At 44.2% G+C, this 23,122-nt stretch overlaps 19 pseudogenes; all 19 read left to right on the top strand.

The window, feature by feature from the left end:
* Positions 1–189: 189 nt before the first annotated feature.
* Positions 190–308, top strand: LOC148254600 (5S ribosomal RNA; annotated as a pseudogene).
* Positions 309–514: 206 nt separating this feature from the next.
* Positions 515–633, top strand: LOC148254599 (5S ribosomal RNA; annotated as a pseudogene).
* Positions 634–838: 205 nt separating this feature from the next.
* On the top strand, positions 839–956 carry LOC148254598 (5S ribosomal RNA; annotated as a pseudogene).
* Positions 957–1,688: 732 nt separating this feature from the next.
* On the top strand, positions 1,689–1,806 carry LOC148254597 (5S ribosomal RNA; annotated as a pseudogene).
* A 306-nt stretch (positions 1,807–2,112) lies between these two features.
* On the top strand, positions 2,113–2,230 carry LOC148254596 (5S ribosomal RNA; annotated as a pseudogene).
* A 1,151-nt stretch (positions 2,231–3,381) lies between these two features.
* LOC148254595 (5S ribosomal RNA) lies at positions 3,382–3,499 on the top strand (annotated as a pseudogene).
* Positions 3,500–4,255: 756 nt separating this feature from the next.
* Positions 4,256–4,374, top strand: LOC148254594 (5S ribosomal RNA; annotated as a pseudogene).
* A 202-nt stretch (positions 4,375–4,576) lies between these two features.
* LOC148254593 (5S ribosomal RNA) lies at positions 4,577–4,695 on the top strand (annotated as a pseudogene).
* A 206-nt stretch (positions 4,696–4,901) lies between these two features.
* Positions 4,902–5,020, top strand: LOC148254592 (5S ribosomal RNA; annotated as a pseudogene).
* A 1,177-nt stretch (positions 5,021–6,197) lies between these two features.
* On the top strand, positions 6,198–6,316 carry LOC148254591 (5S ribosomal RNA; annotated as a pseudogene).
* Positions 6,317–7,196: 880 nt separating this feature from the next.
* LOC148254590 (5S ribosomal RNA) lies at positions 7,197–7,315 on the top strand (annotated as a pseudogene).
* An 811-nt stretch (positions 7,316–8,126) lies between these two features.
* LOC148254589 (5S ribosomal RNA) lies at positions 8,127–8,245 on the top strand (annotated as a pseudogene).
* Positions 8,246–9,062: 817 nt separating this feature from the next.
* Positions 9,063–9,181, top strand: LOC148254588 (5S ribosomal RNA; annotated as a pseudogene).
* A 349-nt stretch (positions 9,182–9,530) lies between these two features.
* On the top strand, positions 9,531–9,649 carry LOC148254587 (5S ribosomal RNA; annotated as a pseudogene).
* A 981-nt stretch (positions 9,650–10,630) lies between these two features.
* On the top strand, positions 10,631–10,749 carry LOC148254586 (5S ribosomal RNA; annotated as a pseudogene).
* Positions 10,750–11,949: 1,200 nt separating this feature from the next.
* Positions 11,950–12,067, top strand: LOC148254585 (5S ribosomal RNA; annotated as a pseudogene).
* A 3,917-nt stretch (positions 12,068–15,984) lies between these two features.
* Positions 15,985–16,103, top strand: LOC148254584 (5S ribosomal RNA; annotated as a pseudogene).
* Positions 16,104–20,640: 4,537 nt separating this feature from the next.
* LOC148254583 (5S ribosomal RNA) lies at positions 20,641–20,759 on the top strand (annotated as a pseudogene).
* A 347-nt stretch (positions 20,760–21,106) lies between these two features.
* Positions 21,107–21,225, top strand: LOC148254582 (5S ribosomal RNA; annotated as a pseudogene).
* The last annotated feature ends 1,897 nt before the right edge of the window (positions 21,226–23,122 follow it).

Below are 23,122 nucleotides of genomic sequence, written 5' to 3'. Positions count from 1 at the left end.
GTTCGTTCAACATCACACGCGGCTAAAACTATGGTCCACTGATTTATTCGCAAATGTGAGTCACAACGCCGAGGCATTTTACTTCATATTAGGATGAAAAAGAGAGGTGCAGTATGCACGTACAAGGAAATAAATGACAAGAGGGGCGAGGGAAGGTGGAGTGTTTTTACTTGTAGCGCGAAATGAAACAGGTGCGATCATACCAGCACTAATGCACCGAATCCCATCAGAACTCCGCATTTAAGTGTGCTTGGGCGAGAGTAGTACTAGGATGGGTGACCTCCTGTGAAGTACTCGTGTTGCACCCATTTTTTTGTAGATGGATCATTCGACGTCACACACGACTAGAATTATTGTCCGCTGGTTTATTCGCAATTGTGACTCACGGCGCCGAGGCATTTTACTTGATATTTCAACGATAAGGAAAGATGCAGTGTGCACGCACAAGGAAAAAAATGACAGGAGGGGGGAGGGAATGAAAAGGAGTGTATGTATTTGCAGCGCGGAATGAAAGAGGTGCTATCATACCTGCACGAATGCATCGGATCCCATTAGAACTCCCCAGTTAAGTGTGCTTGGGCAAGAGAAGTACTTGGATGGGTGACCTCCTGGGAAGTACTCGTGTTGCACCCATTGGTTTGCAGATGGGTAATTCGACGTTACACGTGATTTGAATTATGGTCCGCTGGTTTATTCGCAAATGTGAGTCACAGCGTTGGGGCTGTTTACTTGATATTAGAATGAGAATGAGAGGTGCTGTATGCACGCACAAGGAAACAAAAGACGGGAGGGGGAGGGAAGGAGAAGGAGTGTATGCATTTGCAGTGCGGAATAAAACAGGTGCGATCATGCTAGCACTAATGCACCGGATCCCATTAGAACTCCGTAGTTAACTGTTCTTGGGCGAGAGTAGTACTAGGATTGGTGACTCCTGGGAAGTTCTCGTGTTGCACCCGTCTTTTTTTTAATATTTTTCCGGTATCTATTTATAGTCTACCACGTGATAAGAGTGTCATTATGAGCATCGTAAATAATAGAACAAGTAAAACATAAGTGCGGCAAGCGGTCCGTTCATCTGGGCGTGAGTCGAGGCAACAGGGCATTTTTTTTTTATATTACAACTAGAGGTAGAGGTGCATTGTCCACATATAGTGAAACAAATGCTGGGAGGGGGGAGGGAAAGAGAAGGGGTATATGTATTTGAAGTAAGGAATAGGACGAGTGGGATCATACTAGCACTAATGCATCGTATCCAATCATAATATTCAGTTAAGCGTGTTTCGGCGAGAGTAGTACTAGGATGAGTGACCTCCTGGGAAGTGCTTGTGTTGCACCCATCTTTTTGCGGACAGGGCATCAAACGTTACGCGCGACTGGAGCCATAGTCCGCTGATTCATTTGCCGACGTGAGTCGCTACGCCGGGGTATTTTGCTTACTTTTTTGTGTGCTCTCATTTATAGTCCACCACGTGATAAGAGAGTCATTATGAGCATCTTACATAGTAGAACAACAAAAAAAAAGGTGTAGCGGGTGGTCCTTTAATCTGGCCATAAGTCGAGGCGCTGAGGCATTTCGCTTGATATTAGAACTAGAAACAGAGATGCAGTGTACTCGCACAACGAAAAAAAATGATGGGAGAGGGGAGGAAAGGAGAAGGGGTATATGTATTTGTAATACGGAATAGAAGGGGTGCGATCATAGCAACATTAATGCACCCGATCCCATCGAACTATGCAGTTAAGCATGTTTGGGCGAGAGTAGTACTAGGATTGGTAACCTCCTGAGAAGTCTTTGTGTTGCACTATCTTTTTGCAAACGGGGCGTAAAATGATACATGTGATCGGAGCCACAATCCACTGGCGTGAGTTGTGTCGCTAGAAAATTTTGCTTATTATTTTTTCGTGCATTCATCTATTGTCTACCATGTGATAAAAGTGTCATTACAAGCATCTTACATAGTAGAATAAAGAAAAATGATGTACGTTGGGCAGTCCATTCTTCTGGCGTGAGTCGAGGTATCGGGGCATTTTGCTTGATATTAGAACTATAAACAGAGGTGTTGTGTGCGCGCACAGTGAAAAAAATGACGGATGAGGGGAGGGAAGGAGAAGGGGTGCAATCATACTAGCATTAATACACCGGATCCTATCGAACTCCGTAATTAAGCATGCTTGGGCGAGAGTAGTACTAAGATGGGTGACCTCCTGGGAAGTTCTCTTATCGTCTTTTTGCAGACAGAGCATCAAACGTTACGCGCGATCGGAGCAATAGTCCGTCGGCATGAGTAGCGACGTTGAAACATTTTGCTTAATAATTTACGTGCACTTATTTGTAATCCACCACGTGATAGGAGTCTCATTACGAGAGTCTTACATAGTTGAACAACGAAAAAAGAGGCGCAGCGGGCCTTTGTTCTTCTCGGCGTGAGTCAAAGCGACATGGCATTTCGCACTATATTAGAACTAGAAGAAGAGATGCAGCATGCCCGCACAATGAAATAAATAATCAAAGGGGGAGGGAAGGAGAAGGGCTATATGTATTTGCAGTGGGGAATGGGACAGTTGCGATCATACAAACACAAATGCACAGGATCCCATCAGAACTTTGTAGTCAAGCGTGCTTGGGCGAGATTGGTTCTAGGATGGGTGACCTCCTGGAAAGTCCTCGTGTTGAACCCGTTTTTTTGTAGACGGGGTGTTAAACGTTAAGTGCGATCGGAACCACAGTCTGCCAGTGTGAGTTGCAGGGCCTGAAAATTTTGCTTAATATTTTTCGTGCATTTATTTATAGTCCACCACGTGATAAGAGTGTCATTACGAGTATCTTACATAGTATAACAATGAAAAATGAGGTACGACAGGTGATCCATTCATCTAGGCATGAGTCGAGGTGCTGGGGTATTTCGCTTGATATTAGAACTAGAAACAGAGGTGTGGTGTGTGCGCACAACGAAACAAATGACGGTAGGGGGGAGGGAAAGAGAAGGGGTATATGTGCTTGCAGCGTGGAATGGAAGGGCTGCGATCATACCTACATTAATGCACTGGATCCCATTGAATTTCGTAGTTAAGTGTGCTTGGGAGGAAGTAGTAATAGGATGGCTGACCTCCTGAAAAGTTCTCATGTTCCACTCGTTTTTTTGCTGACGGGACGTTAAACATTATGCGCGATCAAAGCTATTGTCCCTCAGAGTGAGTCGCAACGCCAAGACATTTTTCTTAATACTTTTTGTGGATTCATCTGGGCGTGAGTCGAGGCACCGGAGCATTTTGCTCTATATTAGAACTATAAGCAGAGGTGCGATGTTCGTTCATAGCGAAACAAATAACAGGGGGGAGGGAGGGAGAAGGGTTATATGTATTTGTAGCGCAAAATAAAAGAGGTGCGATCATACTAGCACTAATGCACCGGATCCCATTGAACTCCGTAGTTGAGCATGCTTCTGCGAGAGTAGTACTAGGATGGGTGATCTTTTGGGAAGTACTCGTGTTGCGCCCTTCTTTTTACGGATGGGGTGCTAAACGTTATGCACAATAGGAGCCATAGTCCGCCGGCATGAGTTGTGGCGCCAGAATATTTTGCTTAATATTTTTCATGCATTCATTTATAGTCCACCACATGATAAGAGTGTCATTACGAGCATCTTACATAGTAGAACAATGAAAAATGAGGTACGACAGGCGGTTTGTTTATCTAGGCATAAGTCAAGATAACTGGACATTTCGCTTGATATTAGAACTAAAAACAGAGGTATAATGTGCATGCACAGTGAAACAAATGACGGGAGGTGGGAGGGAAGAAGAAGGGGTATATGTATTTGCAGCACGAAATGGAAGGGGTGTGATCATACAAACACTAATGCAACGGATCCTGTCAAACTCGACAGTTAAGCGTGCTTTGGTGAAAGCAGTATTAGGATGGGTGACCTCCTACGAAGTCCTCGTGTTCTACCTGTCTTTTTATAGATAGGGTGTTAAATGTTACGTGTGACCGGAGCGACAATCCACTAGTGTGAGTCACGACATTTGGATATTTTTTTTAATATTTTTCATGCATTCATTTATAGTCCATCACGAGATAAGAATGTCATTACGATTATCTTACATAGTAGAATAATGTGAGTAACGGTGCCAAGCCATTTTACTTGATATTAGAACGAGAAGGAGAGGTGTAGTGTGCACGCACAAGGAAACAAATGACGGGAGAGGGGAGAGAAGGAGAAGGAGTGTATGTATTTGTACCGCGGAATAAAACAGGTTCGATCATACAAGCACTAATGCACCGAATCCCATCAGAACTTCGCAGTGAAGTGTGCTTGGGCGAGAGTAGTACACGGATGGGTGACCTCCTGTGAAGTCCTCGTGTAGCACCTATTTTTTTCAGATGAGTCTTTCGATGTTACGCGCGACTTGAACTATTGTCCACTGGTTTATTCGTAAATGCGAGTCACAACGCCAGGGCATTTTACTTGATATTAGAACGAGAAGGAGAGATGCAGTGTGCACGCACAAGGAAACAAATGACGGAAGAGGGGAGGGAATGAGAAGTGTATGTATTTGCAGCGCGGAATGAAACAGGTGCGATCATGCTAGCACTAATGCACTGGATCCCATCAGAACTTCACAGTTAAGTTTGCTTGGGCGAGAGTAGTACAAGAATGGGTGACCTCCTGAAAAGTCCTCGTGTTGCACCAATTTTTTTGTAGATGGGTCGTTTGACGTTACGCGCGGCTATAACTATTATCTGCTGGTTTATTTGTAAATGTAAGTCAGGACGCAGGGGCATTTTACTTAATATTAGAACGAGAAGGAGAGATGCAGTGTGCACGAACAAGGAAACAAATGACGGAAGGGGGGAGGGAAGGAGAAGGAGTGTATGTATTTAAAGCGCAGAATGAAACAGGTGCAATCATACCAGCACTAATGCACCGAATCCCATCAAAACTCCGTAGTTAAGTGTGCTTGGGCGAGAGTAGTACTTGGATGGGTGACCTCCTAGGAAGTCCTTGTGTTGCACCTATTTTTTTTCAGTTGGGTCGTTCGACATTACGCGCGACTGGAACTATGGTCTGCTGGTTTATACGAAAATGTTAGTCACGGCACCGGAGAATTTTAATTGGTATTAGTACGAGAACGAGAGGTGCATAGTGCACGCACAAGGAAACAAATGATGGGAGGGGGGAGGGAAGGAGAAGGGAGTATATGTATTTGCAGCGTAGAAGCAAACATGTGCAATCATACCAGCACTAACTCACCGGATCCCGTCAAAACTCTGCAGTTAAATATTTTTGGGCGAGAGTAGTACTAGGATGGGTGACCTTCTTGGAAGTCCTAGCATTGCACCCATTTTTTTATATGGGTCGTTCGATGTTACGCGCGACTAGAACTATGGTCCGCTGGTTTATACGCAAATATGAGTCACCACACCGGGGCATTTTAATTGATATTAGAACGAGAAGGAGAGGTACAGTGTGCACGCATAAGGAAACAAATGACGGGAGATGGGAGGAAAGGAGATGGAGTGTATGTATTTGCAGTGCGGAAGCAAAAAGGCTCGATCATACCAGCACTAATGTACCAGATCCAATTAGAACTCCGAAGTTAAGTGTGCTTGGGCGAGAGTAGAAATAGGATGGGTGACCTACGGGGAAGTCCGAGCATTGAACTCATTTTTTTGCAAATTGGTTGTTCGACGTTACGTGCGAAAAAACATGGTCTGTTGGTTTATTCGTAAATATGAGTCACGGCGCCGGGATATTTTAATTGATATTAGAACGAGAAGGAGAGGTGCAGTGTGCACGCACAAGGAAAGAAATGATGGGAGGGAGGAGGGAAGGATAAGGAGTGTATGTATTTGCAGTGTGAAATGAAACAGGTGCGATCATGCCTGTACTAGTTCACCGGATCCCATCAGAACTCAGCAGTTAAGTTTGCTTGGCGAGAGTAGTACTACGATGGGTGACTTCTTGGGATGTCCTTGTGTTGCACTAATTTTTTTGAAGATAGGTCGTTCGACATTACGCTCAACTAGTACTATGGTCCGCTGGTTTATAAGCAAATGTGAGTCACAGCGCCGGGGTATTTTACTTGATATTAGAAAGAGAAGGAGAGGTACAGTGTGCACGCATAAGGAAACAGATGACGGGAGGGGAGAGGGAAGGAGAAGGAGTGTATGTATTTGTAGTGCGAAAGTAAATAGGTATGATCATATCAGCACTAACGCACCGAATCCCATCAGAACTCTAAAGTTAAGTATGCTTGGGCGAGAGTAGTACTAGGATGGGTGACCTCCTGGGAAATTCTCTTGTTGCACCCATTTTTTTTGCAGATTTTGCGTTCGACGTTACGCGCGACTGAAACTATGGTCAGCTGGTTTATTCGCAATTATGAGTCACGACACGGAGGTATTTTACTTGATATTAGAACGAGAAGCAGAGGTTCAGTGTGCACACACAAGGAAATAAATGACGGGAGGGGGGAGGGAATGAGAAGGAGTAAATGTATTTGCAGCACGTGATGGAACAGGTGCTATCATACCAGCACTAATGAAATGGATCCCATCAGAACTCTGCAGTTAAGTGTGCTTTGGCGAGAGTAATACTAGGATTGGTGACCTCCTAGGAACCCATCGTGTTGCATCAATTTTTTTGCAGATATGGGGCGTTTGATGTTACGCGTGATTAGAACTATGGTCCGTTGGTTTATTCACAAATGTGAGTCAAGGCGCCAGGGCATTTTACTTGATATTAGAATGAGAAGCAGAGGTGCAGTGTGCATGCACAAGGAAACAAATGATGGGAGGGGGGAGGAAAGGAGGAGTGTATGTATTTGAAGTGCAAAATGAAATGGTTGCGATCATACAAGCAGTTAAGCGTGCTTGGGAGAGAGTAGTACTAGGATTGGTGACCTCTTGGGAAGTCCTCGTGTTGCACAAGTCCTTTTGCAAACGATGCCTCAAATGTTATGTGTGACTAGAGCGACAGTTCGTTGGTTCATTAGCAAATATGAGTCACAGCACCGGTGCATTTTGCTTAATATTTTTTGCACATTTAATTAAAACCCATCTCGTGATAAGAGTGGCATTTTGCTTGATATTAAAACTAGAAGTAGAGGTGAGGTGCGCGCACAATAAAACAAATGATGGGAGGGGAGAGGAAAGGAGAAGGGGTATATGTATTTGTGGCGCAAACTAGAATGGATGCAATCATACCAGCATTAGTTCGCCAGATCCCATCAGAACTCCACAGTTAAGCATTTTTGGGGGAGAGTAGTACTAGGATGGGTGACCTCTTGGGAAATCCTCATGTTGCACCCTTCTTTTTGAAGCTGGGGCAAACGTTACGTGGGACTGAAGCGACGGTCCGCTGGTTCATTCGCAAACGTGAGTCACGGCGCCGGGGCATTTTACTTAATATTTTTCGTGTATTCAATTAGTGCCCATCACGTGATAATAGTGTTATTGCGAGTATTTTATATAGTAAAACAACGAAAACAGAGGTGAGGCAGGCGATCCGTTCATATGGGCATGAGTCAAGGCACCATGGCATTTTGCTTGATATTAGAACTAGAAGTAGAGGTGAAGTGTGCGCGTACAATGACACAAATGACGGGAGGGAGGAGGGAAGGAGAAGGGGCACATGCATTTGTAGCGAGGAATGGGACGGGTGCGATCAGACCAGCACTAATGCACTGAATCCCATAAGAACTCTGCAGTTAAGTGTCCTTTGGTGAGAGTAGTACTAAGATGGTTGATCTCTTGGAAAGTCCTCGTGTTGTACCTGTTTATTTGCACACGAGGCAATAAACCGTTACATGCGACCGGAACCACGGTCCGTTGGTTCATTCGCAAACATTAGTCACGGTGTCAGGCCATTTTGCTTAATATTTTTTGTGCATTCATTTATAGTCCACTACGTGATAAGAGTATCCTAGCAAGCATCTTACATATTAGAAAAATGAAAAACTAGCTGCAGCGCAATTCGTTCATATGGGCATGAGTCGAGGCACGGGGCATTTTGCTTGATATTAGAACTAGAAGCAGAGGTGAGGTGCGCACACAGTAAAACAAATGACAGGAGGGGGAGGGAAGGAAAAGTGGTATATGTCTTTGCGGCGTAAACTAGAATGGGAGTGATCATACCAGCACTAGTTCACCGGATCCCATTAGAACTTCGCAGTTAAGTGTGCTTGGGCGAGAGTAATACTAGAATTGTTGATCTCCTAGGAAGTTCTCGTGTTGCACCCTTCTTTTTGCAGACGGGGTGTTAAACATTAAGCGGGACCAGAGTGACAGTCCGCCGGTTCAATCGCAATCGTGAGTCACGACGCCAGGGCATTTTGCTTAATATTTTTCGCGCATTCAATTAAAGTCTATCACGTGATAAGAGTGTCATTACGAGTATCTTACATAGTAAAAAAATGAAAAATGAGGTACGGTGGGCGATCCGTTCATATGGACATGAGTCGAGGCACTGGGGCATTTCACTTGATAGTAGAAATAGAAGCAGAGGTGAGGTGTGCCCACAGCGATATAAATGACTGAAGGGTAAAGGGAAGGAGAAGGGGAATATGTATTTGTAGTGCAAACTAGAATATGTGCAATCATACCAGCACTATTTCCCTAAATCCCGTCAGAGCTCCGCAGTTAAGCGTATTTGGCCGAGAGTAGTACTAAGATGGGTGACTTCCTGGGAAGCTCTCGTGTTGCACCATTCTTTTTATAGACGTGGCATTAAACGTTACGCGAGATCGGAGAGACAATTTGACGGTTCATTCGTAACCGTGAGTCACGATGTCGGGGCATTTTGCTTAATATTTTTCATGCATTCAATTAAAGCCCATCATGTGATAAGAATGTTATTTCAAGTATCTTACATAGTAGACCAACAAAAAAAGAGGTGTGACAGGCTATCCGTTCATATGGGCATGAGTCGAGGCACCAGTATTTCGCTTAGTATTTGACCTAGAAGCACAGGTGAGGCGCGCGCACAGTGAAATAAATGATGGGAGGGGAGAGGGAAATAGAAGGGATATATGTCTTTGCAGCGCAAACTAGATAGAACGGGGGCGCTCATACCAGCTCTAGTTCACCCGATCCCATCAGAACTTCGAAGTTAAGCGTGCTTGGGCGAGAGTAGTACTAAGATAGGTGACCTCCCTAGAAGTCCTCGTGTTGCACCCTTCTTTTTGAACACGGACCATTAAATGTTACACGGGACTGGAGCGACGGTCCACCTATTCATTCGCAAACAAGAGTCATAGCACCAGGGCATTTTGCTTAATATTTTTTGCTGCATTTAATTAAAGCCCATAACATGATAAGAGTATCATTGCGAGTATCGTATATAGTAGAACAACGAAAAACGAGGTGCTACAGGCGATCCGTTCATATGGGCATGTGTCGAGGCACTGGGGCATTTTGCTTGATATTAGAACTAGAAGTAGATGTGAGTTATGCGCACAGCGAAACAAATGATGAGAGGGGAAAGGGAAGGAGAAGGGGTATATGTATTTGCGGTGCAAATTAGAACGGGTGCAATAATACCAGCACTAGTTCACCAGATCCCATTAGAACTCTGTAGTTAACCGTGCTTGGGCGAGAGTAATATTCAGATGGGTGACCTGCTGGAAAGTTCTCTTGTTGCGCCATTCTTTTTACAGACGAGGCGTTAAACATTATGCAGGACCGAAGCGACGGTTCACCAGTTCATTTGCAAACGTGAGCCACAGTGTCGGGGCATTTTGCTTAAATTTTTTTGTGTATTCAATTAAAATCCATCATTTAATAAGAGTGTTATTACGAGTATCTTACATAATAGAACAACGAAAATAGAGGTGCGGCGGACGATCCGTTCATACGGGCATGAGTCGAGGCGCTGACGCATTTCGCTTGATATTAGAACAAGAAACAAACGTGCAGTGTGCGTGCACAGCGAAATAAATGACAAGAGAGGGGAGGGAAGGATAAAGGATATATATATTTAAAGCACAAATTAGAATATGTTTGATATACCAGTACTAATTCACTAGATCTCATCAAAACTCTTCAGTTAAGCATGCTTGGGAGGGAGTAGTATTAGGATGGGTGACCTCTTGGGAAGTCTTCGTGTTGCACACTTCTCTTCGCAGACAGGGTGTTAAATGTTACGCGGGACCGGAGCGATAGTCTGTCGATTCGTTCGCAAACATGAGTCACGGCACCGGGGCATTTTGCTTAATATTATTCATGCATTCAATTATAGCCCACCACATGATAAGAGTGTTATTATGAGTATCTCACATAGTAGAGCAACGAAAACAGAGGTGCGATGGGCGATCAATTCATCTGGGTATGAGTCAAGGCACCGGGGCATTTTACTTGATATTAAAACTAGAAACAGAGGTGAGGTGTGCGTGTATAGTAATACAGATTATCGGAGGGGGGAGGGAAGCTGAAGTGGCAAATGCCATTTGTAGCGGGGAATGGGACAGGCGCGATCAGTCCAGCACTAATGGCACTGAATCCCAACGGAGCATTTTCCTTGATATTAGAATTAGAAGCAAAGGTGCTGGGTGTGCGCACAACGAAAAAAATGACGGGAGGAGAGAGGGAAAGAGAAGGGGTATATCTATTTGTAGCGCGCAATAAAACGAGTGTGATCATACCAGCACTAATTCACAAGATCTCATCAGAACTCCGTAGCTAAGTGTTTTTGGGTGAGAGTAATACTAGGATGGGTGACCTCCTGGGAAGTCCTCATGTTGCACCCTTCTTTTTACAGACGGGGCGTTAAACGTTACGCAGGACCGAGGCGATGATCCGCCAGTTCATTCGCAAATGTGAGTCACGGCGCTAGGGTATTTTTTTAATATTTTTCGTGCATTCTATTAAAGCCCATTACATGATAAGAATATTATCACGAGTATCTTACATAATAGAACAACGAAAATAGAAGTGCGGCGGGTGATCCGTTCATATGGACATAAGTCGAGGCACTAGGGCATTTCGCTTAATATTAGAACTAGAAGCAGGCGTGAGGTGTGCGCGCACAACGAAATAATTGACGAGAGGAGGGAGGGAAGGAGAAGGGGCACATGCACTTTTTGCACAAATAGGACAAGTGCGATAATACCAGCACTAATGCATAGAATCCTATAAGAACTCTGCAGTTAAGTGTCCTTGGGAGAGAGTAGTACTAAGATGGTCGACCTCTTAGAAAGTCCTCGTGTTGCACCTATTTCTGTGCAAACAAGGAAATAAACGTTACGCGCGACCAGAACCACGGTCTGTTGGTTCATTCACAAATGTGAGTCGCAGCATCAGAGCATTTTGCTTAATAGTTTTCGTCCATTCAATTAAAGCCCATCACGTGATGAGAGTATTATTACCAGTATCTTACATAGTAGAACAACAAAAATATAAATGCGGTGGGTGATCCATTCATATGGGCATGAGTGGAGGTGCCGTGGTATTTCGCTTGATATTAGAACTAAAAGCAGAGGTGAGGTGTGTGCGTACAGTGAAACAAATGACGAGAGGGTGGAGGGAAGGAGAAGGGGCATATGCATTTGTAGCGCAGAATTGGACGGGTGCATTCAGACTAGCACTAATGCACCGAATCCCTTAAGAACTCTGCGGTTAAGTGTCCTTTAGTGAGAGTAGTACTAGGATTGTTGACCTCTTGGAAAGTTCTTGTGTTACACCTATTTTTTTGCACACGAGACAATAAACGTTACGCATGACTAAAACCACGATTTGTTGGTTCATTCGTAAACGTGAGTTGCGCCATCTGGGCATTTTGTTTAATATTTTTCGTGCATTCATTTCATCTGGGCGTGAGTCAAGCCACTGGGGTATTTTGCTTGATATTAGAATTAGAAGCAGAGATGCGGGCTGTGCGCACAGCGAAAAAAATGATGGGGGAGGAGGAAAGGAGAAGAGGTATATATATTTGTAGCGCGAAATGGAACGGGTGCGATCATACCAGTAATAATTCACCGGATCCCATCAGAACTCTGCAGTTAAGCATTTTTGGGCGAAAGTAGCACTAGGATGGGTGACTTCCTGGGAAATCCCCTGTTGCACCCTTCTTTTTACAGATGGGGCGTTAACCGTTGCGTTCGGCCTCAAGGTATTTTGTTTAATATTTTTTATATGTTCAATTAAAACCCATCACATGATAGGAATATTATTACAAGTATCTTACATAGTAGAACAATAAAAACAGAGGTGTGGCGAGCGATCCGTTCATATGGGCATGAGTCGATGCGCCGGGACATTTCGTTTAATTTTAGAACTACAAACAGAGGTGAGGTGTGCACGCACAACGAAACAAATGACGGGAGGGTGGAAGGAAGGAGAAGGGATATATGTATTTGTGGTGCAAATTGGAAAGGGTGCGATCATACTAGCACTAATTCATCAAATCCCATCAGAACTCCACAGTTAAGCATTTTTGGGCGAGAGTAGTACTAGGATGAGTAACCTCTTAGGAATTCCTCATGTTACACCCTTTTTTTTGCAGATGGAGCGTTAAACGTTACGCGGGACCGGAGTGATGGTCCGCCGGTTCATTCGTAAACGTGAGTCACAGCGCTGAAACATTTTTGCTTAATATTTTTTGTGTATTCAATTAAAGCCCATCACGTGATAAGAGTGTTGTTACGAGTATCTTACATAGTAGAACAACGAAAAAAGAAGTGCGGCGGGCAATCTATTCATATGGGCATCAGTCAAGGCGCCGAGGCATTACGCTTGATATTAGAACTAGAAGCAAAGGTGAGCTACGCTCACAGCGAAACAAATGACGAGAAGGGAGAGGGAAGGAGAAAAGGTATATATATTTGTAGTGCAAACCAGAACGTGTGCGATCATACCAGCACTGGTTCACCAGATCCCATCAGAACTACGCAGTTTAACGTGCTTGGGCGAGAGTAGTACTAGGATTGGTGACCTCCTAGGAATTCCTCATGTTGCACCAATATTTTTGCAGACAGGGCTTTAAACGTTACGCAGGACTGGAGCGACGGTCCGTCGGTTCATTTGTGAACGTGAGTCACGGCACCGAGGCATTTTTGCTTAATATTTTTCGTGCATTTAATTAAAACCCATCACATGATAAGAGTGTTATTACGAGTATATTACATAATAGAACAACGAAAACAAAGTTGCCGCGGGCGTTCCATTCATATGGGCATGAATCGAGGCGCCGAGGCATTTCAGTTGATATTAGAACTAGAAGCATAGGCGAGGTGCGCGCAAAGAGAAATAAATGACAGGAGAGGAGAGAGAAGTAGAAGGGGTATATGTATTTGTGGTGAAAACTAGAATGAGTGTTATCATGACCTCCTGGGAAGTGCTCATGTTGTACCCTTCTTTTTGCGAACGGGGTGTTAAACATTACACGGGACCGGAGCGACGATTCGTCGGTTCATTCGCAAACGTGAGTCATGGCGCAGGGGTATTTTGTTTAATATTTTCTGCGCATTCAATTAAAGTCCATCACATGATGAGAGTGTCATTGCGAGCATCTTACATAGTAGAAAAATAAAAAATGAGGTGCGATGGGCGTTCCATTCATATGGGCATGTGTTGAGGCGCTGGGGCATTTCGCTTGATATTAGAACTAGAAGCAGAGGTGAGGGGAGAGGGAAGGAGAAGGGATATATGTATTTACGGCGCAAACCAGAATTGGTGCGATTATACTAGCACTTATTCATCGGATCCCATCAGAACTCCACAGTTAAGCGTGTTTGGGCAAGAGTAGAACTAGGATGGGTGGTTCCTCGGAAGTCCTCGTGTTGCACCCTTATTTTTGCAGATGGAGTGTTAAACGTTACGTGGGACCGGAGCGACGGTCTGCCAGTTCATTTACAAACGTGACTCACGGCGCTGGAGCATTTTACTTAATATTTTTCCCGCATTCAACTAAAGCCAATCATGTGATGAGAGTCTCATTGCAAGTAGCTTAAATAGTAGAACAATGAGAAATGAGGTACGGCGGGAGATCTGTTCATATGGGCATGAGTCGAGGCGCCGGGGCATTTCACTTGATATTATAACTAGAAGCAGAGGTTAGGCGTGCACACAAAGGAGGGGAGAGTGAAGGAAAAAGGGTATATGTATTTGCGGTGCAAAATAGAATGGGTGCGGTCAAACTAGCACTAGTTTACTAGATCCCATCAGAACTTCGTAATTAAGCGTGCTTTGGCGAGAGTAGTCTAGGATGGGTGACCTATTGGGAAGTCCTCGTGTTGCACCATTTTGTTTGTAGATGAGGCATTAAACATTACGCGAGACTGAAGCGACGGTCCGCCGATTCATTTGCAAACGTGAGTCACGACGCCAGGACATTTTGCTTAATATTTTTTCTGCATTCAATTAAAGGCCATCATGTTATAAAAGTGTCATTTAGAGCACCTTACATAATAGAACAACGAAAAATGAGGGGCAGTGGGCAATCCGTTCGTATGGGCATGAGTCGAGGTATCAGAGTGTTTCGCTTGATATTAGAACTAGAATAAGAGGTGAGGTACACGCACAGCGAAACAAATGACGGGAGGGGAGAGGGAAGGAGAAGAGATATATGTCTTTACGGTGTAAATTAGATCAGTTGAGATCATACCAGTAGTAGTTCACCGGATCCCATCAGAACTCCACAGTTAAACGTGCTTGGGCGAGAGTAGTACTAGGATAGGTGACCTCCTTGGAAGTTCTCATGTTGCACCCTTCTTTTTGCAGACGGGGCATTAAACATTTTTTAGGATCGGAGCGACGGTCCACCGATTCATTCGCAAACATGAGTCACGACGCCGTGGCATTTTGCTTAATATTTTTTGCGTATTCAATTAAAGCCCATCACCTGATAAGAGTGTCCTTGCGAGCATCTTAAATGGTAGAATAACGAAAAATGAGGTGCATCACGATCCGTTCATATGGGCATGAGTCGACACGTCGGAACATTTTGCTTGATATTAGAATTTGATGTAGAGATGAGGTACGCACAGCGAAATAAATCACGGGAGGGGAGAGCGAAGGAGAAGGGGCATATGTATTTGCAGCATAAACTAGAATGAGTGCGATCATATCAGTACTAGTTCACCGGATCCCATCGGAAATCCGCAGTTAAGCATGCTCAGGTGAGAGTAGTACTAGGATTGATGACCTACTGGGAAGTCCTTGTATTGCACCATTTGTTTTGCAAATGGGGCGTTAAACATTATGCGTGATCGAAGCGACGGCCTGCTGGTTCATTTGAAAATGTGAGTCACGGCGCCAGGGTATTTTGTTTAATATTTTTCGCGCATTTAATTAAAGCCTATCACGTAATAAGATTGCAATTACGAGTATCTTAGGTAGTAGAACAACGAAAAATGAGGTACAGCGGGCGATCCGTTCATATGGGCATAAGTCGAGGCGCCGGCGCATTTCACTTGTTATTAGACCAGAAGCAGCGGTGAGGTGCGCGCACAGCGAAATAAATGATAGGAGGGGGGAGGGAAGACGAAGGACTCTATCTATTTCCGGCACAAACTAGAACATGTGCGATAACACCAGCACTAGTTACCTGGATCCTATCAGAACTCCGTAGTTAATCGTGCTTGTGCGAGAGTAGTACTAGGATGGGTGACTTCTTGGAAAGTTCTCGTGTTGCACCCTTCCTTTTGTAGAAGGGGCATTAAATGTTACGCGGGACCGGAGCGACAATTCGTCGGGTCATTCGCCGGCGTGAGTCTTAGCGCCATGACATTTTGCTTAATATTTTTCGTGCATTCATTTATAGTCCACAACGTGATAAGAGTGTCATTACGAGTAGCTTAGATAGTAGAATAAAAAAAATGAGGTACAACGGACAGTCCATTCATCTAGGCGCAAGTCGACCCGTCGGAGCATTTCGCTTGATATTGGAATTAGAAGCAGAGGTGAGGTGCGCGCACAGCGAAACAAATGATGGGAGGGGGGAGGGAAGGAGAAGGGGTATCTATATTTGCAGTGCGAAATGGAACAAGTGCGATCATACCAGCACTAATTCACCGGATCCCATCAGAACTCCGTAGTTAAGCATTTTTGGGCGAGAGTAGTACTAGGATGGGTGACCCCTTACGAAGTCCTCATGTTGCACCCTTCTTTTTGCAGACGGGGCATTAAATATTATGTGGGATCGGATTGACGATCTGCCAGTTCATTCATAAACATGAGTCACGGCGTCGGAACATTTTGCTTAATATTTTTCGTGCATTCTATTAAATCACATTATGTGATAAGAGTGTTATTACAAGTATCGTACATAGTAGAACAACAAAAACAGAGGTGTGGCAGGCGATCCGTTCATATGGGCAGGAGTCGAGACACTGGGGCATTTCGCTTGATATTAGAACTAGAACTAGAGGTGAGGTGTGCACGGACAACAAAACAAATGATGGGAAGGGGAAGAGAAGGAGAAGGGGCACATGCACTTGTAGTGCAAAATGGTATGGGATCGATAATACCAGCACTAATGCACTGATTCCCATAAGAACTTTGCAGTTAAGTATCCTTGGGTGAGAGTAGAACTAAGATGGTTGACCTCTTGAAAAGTTCTGGTGTTGCACCTATTTTTGTGCACAAGAGAAAATAAATGTTACACGCGACCAAAACCACGGTCTGTCGTTTCATTCGCAAGCGTGAGTTGTGGTGTCAGGGCATTTTGTTGAATATTTTTTGTGCATTCATTTATAGTCCACCACGTGATAAGAGTGTCTTTACGAGCATCTTACATAGTAGAATAATGAAAAACGAGGTGCGGTAGGTGGTACGTTCATCTAGGCGTGAGTCGAGCCGCTGGGGAATTTTGTTTGATATTAGAATTAGAAGTAGAGGCGCAGGGTGTGTGCACAACAAAAAAAATGACGGGAGGGAGGAGGGAAGGAGAAGGGATAGATCTACTTGCAGCGCAAAATGGAACAGGTGCAAACATACCAGCAGTAATTCGCCGGATCCCATCAGAACTCCACAATTAAGCATTTTTGGGCGAGAGTAGTACTAGGATGGGTGACCTCCTAGGAAGTTCTCATGTTGTACCCTTTTTTTTTACAGACGGTGCATTAAACGTTACGCAGGACCGGAGCGACGGTCCATCGGTTCATTCACAAACGTGAGTCAAGACACCGGAGCATTTCACTTTATATTTTTTGCACATTCAATTAAAGCCCATAACGTTATAAGAGTGTTATTATGAGTATCTTACATAGTAGAAAAACGAAAAAAAAGGTGTAGCGGGCGATTCGTTCATATGGGCATAAGTTGAGGCACCGGGGCATTTCGCTTGATATTAGAACTAGAAGCAGAGGTGAGGTATGCGCGCACAATGAAATAAATGATGGGGGGGGAGGGAAGGAGAAGGAATATATGTATTTGTAGCGCAAAATGGAACTGGTGTGATCATACCAGCATTAATTCATCGGATCCCATTAGAATTCTATTGTTAAGCATGTTTTTGTGAGAGTAGTAAAAGGATGGGTGACCTCCTGGAAAGTCCACGTGTTGCACCCTTCTTTTTACAGACGGGGCGTTAAATGTTACGCGGGACTGGAGTGACAGTCAGCCAGTTCATTTGCAAACATGAGTCACGCCGTCGGGGCATTTTTCTTAAATGTTTTTCGTACATTCAATTAAAGACCATCACGTGATAAGAGTATTATTACAAGTATCTTACATAGTAGAACAACGAAAACATAGATGCAGCGGGCGATCTGTTCATATGGGCATGAGTCGAGGTGCCGAGGCATTTCGCTTGATATTAGAACTAGAAGCAGAGGTGAGGTGTGCACGTACAGTGAAACAAATGACGGAAGGGGGGAGGGAAGGAAAAGGGGCACATGCATTTGTAGTGGGGAATGGGACGGATGCGATAAGACAAGCACTAATGCACCGAATCCCATAGGAACTCTGCAGTTAAGTGTCCTTTGGTGAGAGTAGTTCTAAGATGGTTGACCTCTTGGAAAGCCCTCGTGTTGCACCTGTTTCTTTGCACACGAGGCAATAAATGTTACGCGCGACAACCATCAGTTTATTCGCAAATATGAGTCGCAGTGTCAGGGAATTTTGGTTAATATTTTTCGTACATTCATTTAAAGTCCACTATGTTATAAGAGTCTCATTACGAGAATCTTACATTATAAAACAACAAAAAATAAGGTGCGGTTGACGGTCATTTCATCTGGGCGTGAGTCGAGCCGTCGGTGCATTTCGCTTGATATTAGAATTATAAGCAGAGGTACGGGGTACGTGCATAGTAAAAAATGATGGGAGGGTGGAGGGAAAGAGAAGGGGTATATGTATTTACAACGTGAAATGGAACGGGTGCAATCATACCAGTACTAATTCACCGGATTCCATCATAAATCTGCAATTAAGCATTTTTGGACGAGATTAGTACTAGGATGGGTGACCTCTTGGGAAGTCCTCGTGTTTTGGCAGACGGGGCATTAAACGTTACGCGTGACTGGAGCGATGGTCTGCTGGTTCATTCACAAATGTGAGTCACTGCGTTGGGGCATTTTGCTTAATATTTTCCGTGCATTCAATTAAAGCCCATCACAAACACGAGTACTATTACGAGTATCTTACATAGTAGAACAACGAAAACAGAGGTGCGGCGAGCAATCCATTCAAATGGGCATGAGTCAACGCGCCTGGGCAATTCGCTTGATATTAGAACTAGAAGCAGAGGTGAGGTGTGCACACACAGTGAAACAAATGGCGGGAGAGGAGAAGGAAGGAGAAGGCGTATATGTATTCGCGGCGCAAACTAGAACGGTTTTGATCATACCAGCAATAATTCACATCCCATCAAAACTCCGTAGTTAAGCATGCTTGGGCGAGAGTAGTACTAGGATGGGTGACCTCCTAAAAAGTCCTCGTGTTGCACCCTTATTTTTGTAGACGAGGTGTTAAACGTTACGTAGGACCGCAGTGACGGTCCACTGGTTCATTCGTAAATGTGAGTCACGGCACTGGGGCATTTTGCTTAATATTTTTTATGCATTCAATTAAAGCCCATCACGTGATAAGAGTGTTATTGCGAGTATCTTACATAGTAGAACAACGAAAACAGAGGTGCGGTAGGTAATCCATTCATATGGGCATGAGTCGAGGCACTGGGGCATTTCGCTTGATATTAGAACTAGAAATAGAGGTGAGGTGTGTCCGTAAAGCGAAACAAATGACAGGAGGGGGGAGGGAAGGAGGAGGGGAACATGCATTTGTAACGCAGAATGGGACGGGTGCGATTAGAGCAGTACTAATGCACCGAATCCCATAAGAACTTTACAGTTAAGTGTCCTTTGGTGAGAGTAGTACTAAGATGGTTGACCTCTTGGAAAATCTTTATGTTGTACCTATTTTTTTACACAAGGAAATAAACATTACGCTCGACCGGAACTAAGGTCCGTCGGTTCATTCACAAAGGTGAGTCGCGACGTCAAGGCATTTTGGTTAATATTTTTTGTGCATTCATTTATAGTCCACAACGTTATAAGAGTCTCATTATGAACATCTTACATAGTAGAACAACGAAAAATGAGGTGTGACGAGCGGTCCGTTCATCTGAATGTGAGTTGAGTCATCGGGGCATTTCGCTTGATATTAGAATTAGAAGTAGAGGTGGGGTTCGCGCACAGCCAAAAAAATGATGAGAGGGGGGAGGGAAGGAGAAAGGGTATATGTATTTGCAGCGCGAAATATAACAAATGCGGTTATACCAGCACTAATTCACCAGATCCCATTATAACTCCGTAGTTAAGCATTTTTGGGTGAGAGTAGTACTGGGATGGGTGACCTCTTTGGAAGTCCTTGTGTTGCACCCTTTCTTTTGTAGACAGGGCATTAAACGTTACACAGGATCGGAGAGATGGTTTGGCGGTTCATTTGCAAACGTGAGTCACGGCGTCGGAGCATTTTGCCTAATATTTTTTGTGTATTCAATTAAAGCTCATAACGTGATAAGAGTACTATTACGAGTATCTTACATAGTAGAACAACAAAAATAGAGGTGCGGCGGGCAATCCATTCATATGGTCATGAGTCAAGGTACCGGGGCATTTCTCTTGATATTAGAACCAGAAGCAAAGGTGAGGTGTATACGTACAGCGAAACAAATGACAGGAGGGGGGAGGGAAGGAGAAGGGGCACATGCATTTGTAGCACGGATTAGGGCGGGTGCGATCAGACCAGCACTAATGCACCGAATTCCATAAGAACTCAATAGTTAAGTGTCCTTTGGTGAAAGTAGTACTAAGATGGTTAATATCTTGGAAAGTCCTCCTATTGCACCTATTTTTTTGTACACGAGGCAATAAACGTTACGCCCCATGTGAACAACGGTCCGTCGGTTCATTTACAAATGTGAGTCGCGTCAAGGCATTTTACTTAATATTTTTCGTGCATTCATTTATAGTCCACCACGTTAAAAGAGTCTCATTACCAGAATCTTACATAGTAGAACAATAAAAAACGAGGTGCGGCAGGCGGTCCGTTCATCTAGGTGTGAGTGGAGTCGCCGGGGCATTTCGCTTGATATTAGAATTAGAAGCAAAGGTGCAGGGTTCTCGCACGGTGAAAAAAATAATTAGAGGGGGGAGGGAAGGAGAAGAGGTATATGCATTTACAGTGCGAAATGGAATAGATGCGATCATACCAGCACTAATTCATCGGATCCCATCAGAACTCCCCAGTTAAGCATTTTTGGGCGAGAGTAGTACTAGGATGGGTGACCTCTTTGGAAGTCCTCGTGTTGCACCATTCTTTTTGCAGACGAGGCGTTAAAGGTTACACGGGACCGAAGCGACGGTCCGCCAGTTCATTCATAAATATGAGTCACGGCGCCGGGGCATTTTGTTTAAATTTTTTTGCACATTCAATTAAAGCCCATCACGTGATAAGAGTGTCGTTGTGAGTATCTTAAATAGTAGAATAACAAAAAACTAGGTGCGGCGGGCGTTTCGTTCATATGGGCATGAGTCGAGGCGCCGGGGCATTTCGTTTGATATTAGACTAGAAGCAGAGGTGAGGTGCATGCATGGTGAAACAAATGACGGGAGGGGAGAAGGATGGAGAAGAGGTATATGTATTTGTGGCACAAACCAAAACGTGTGCGATCATACCAGTACTAATTCACCAGATCCCATCAGAACTACGCAGTTTAGCGTGCTTTGGCGAGAGTAGTACTAGGATGGGTGACCTCCTGGGAAGTCCTCATGTTGCACCCTTCTTTTTACTGACAAGGCGTTAAACGTTACGCGGGACCGAAACGACGGTCCACCGGTTCATTCACAAACGTGAGTCACGGCACCGAGGCATTTTTCTTAATATTTTTCACGCATTTGATTAAAGCGCATCACGTGATAAGAGTGTCTTTGTGAGCATCTTACATAGTAGAACAACGAAAAATGAGGTGCAATCGGTGTTTCGTTCATATAGGCATGAATCGAGGCGCTGGGGCATTTTGCTTGATATTAGAATTAGAAGCAGAGATGCAGTGCGCGCACAACGAAATAAATGATAGGAGGGGAGAGGGAAGGAGAAGGGGTATAGGTATTTGGGGCACGAAATAGAGTGGCTACGATCATACTAGCATTAGTTTACTAGATCCTATCAGAACTCTGCAGTTAAGCGCTGCATGTATGGGAGTAGTTCTAGGATGGGTGACCTTTTGGCAAATACTCATGTTGAACCCTTCTTTTTACAGACGGGGCGTTAAACGTTACGCAGGACTGGAGCAACGGTCCATCAGTTCATTCGAAAATGTGAGTCACGATGCCAAGGTATTTTGCTTAATATTTTTTGTGCATTCAATTAAAGCCCATCACAAGATAAGAGTGTCATTGCGAGCATTTTGCATAGTGGAACAACGAAAAACGAGATACGGCGTGATCCATCCATATCGGTGTGAGTCGAGGCACTAGGGCATTTTACTTGATATTAGAACTAAAAGTAGAGGTGAGGTGTACGGATGACGAAACAAATAACGAAAGGGGAGAGGGAACGAGAAGGGGTATATGTACTTGCGGCGCAAATTAGAATTGGTGTGATCATACCAGCACTAGTTCATCGGATCCCATAAAAACTCTGCAGTTAAGCGTGCTTGTGTGAGAGTAGCACTAGGATGGGTGACCTCCTTGGTATTCCTCATATTGCACCATTCTTTTTGTAGACAGGGCATTAAACGTTATGTGGGACTGAAGCGACGGTTCGACGGTTCATTTGCAAACGTGAGTCATGGCAACGGGGCATTTTGCTCAATATTTTTCACGCATTCAATTAAAGTCCATTATATGATAAGATTGTCATTGCGAGTATCTTACATAGTAGAACGAAAAAAATTGAGATGGGGGGGGCGATCCTGAAAATAAGGGCATGAATCGAGGCGTGGGGCATTTCTCTTGATATTAGAACTAGAAGATGAGGTGAGGTGCATGCACAGTGAAACAAATGATGGGAGGGGGGAGGGAAGGAGAATGGACATATGTATTTGTGGCGCAAACAAGAAAGGGTGTAATCATACCAGCACTAATTCACCAGATCCAATCAGAACTCTGCAAAAAAGTGTGGTTGGGCGTGAGTAGTAATAGGTTGGGTGGACTCCTGGGAAGTACTCATGTTGCACCCTTTGTTTTGTAGACAGGGCGATAAACGTTACACGGGACCAAAACGACGATCTGTCGGTTCATTCGCAAACGTGATCACAACACCAGGGCATTTTGCTTAATTTTTTTCGCGCATTCAATTAATGCCCACCACGTGATAAGAGTGTCATTCTGAGTATCTTAAATAGTAGAATAATGAAAAATGAGATGCGACGAGTGATCCGTTTATATGGGCATGAGTCGAGGCGCCGGGGTATTTCGCTTGATATTAGGACTAGATGCAGAGGTAAGGTGCGCGCACAGCAAAACAAATGATGGGAGGGGAGAGAGAAGGAGAAGGGATATATGTATTTGAGGCACAAACTAGAACAGGTGCGATCATAACAGCATCAGTTCACTGGAACCCATAAGAACTCCGCAGTTAAGCGTGCTTGAGCGAGAGTAATATTAGGATGGTTGATCTCCTAGGAAGTCCTCGTATTGCACCCTTCTTTTTGCAGACGGTGTGTTAAACATTATG

This window comes from Carica papaya, chromosome 5 (genome assembly GCF_054855325.1).
Source record: "Carica papaya isolate Zhongbai chromosome 5, ASM5485532v1, whole genome shotgun sequence".
NCBI lineage: Eukaryota > Viridiplantae > Streptophyta > Magnoliopsida > Brassicales > Caricaceae > Carica > Carica papaya.
Note: the sequence above shows the minus strand (reverse complement) of the source record. Positions and strands in the feature narration are given on the sequence as shown.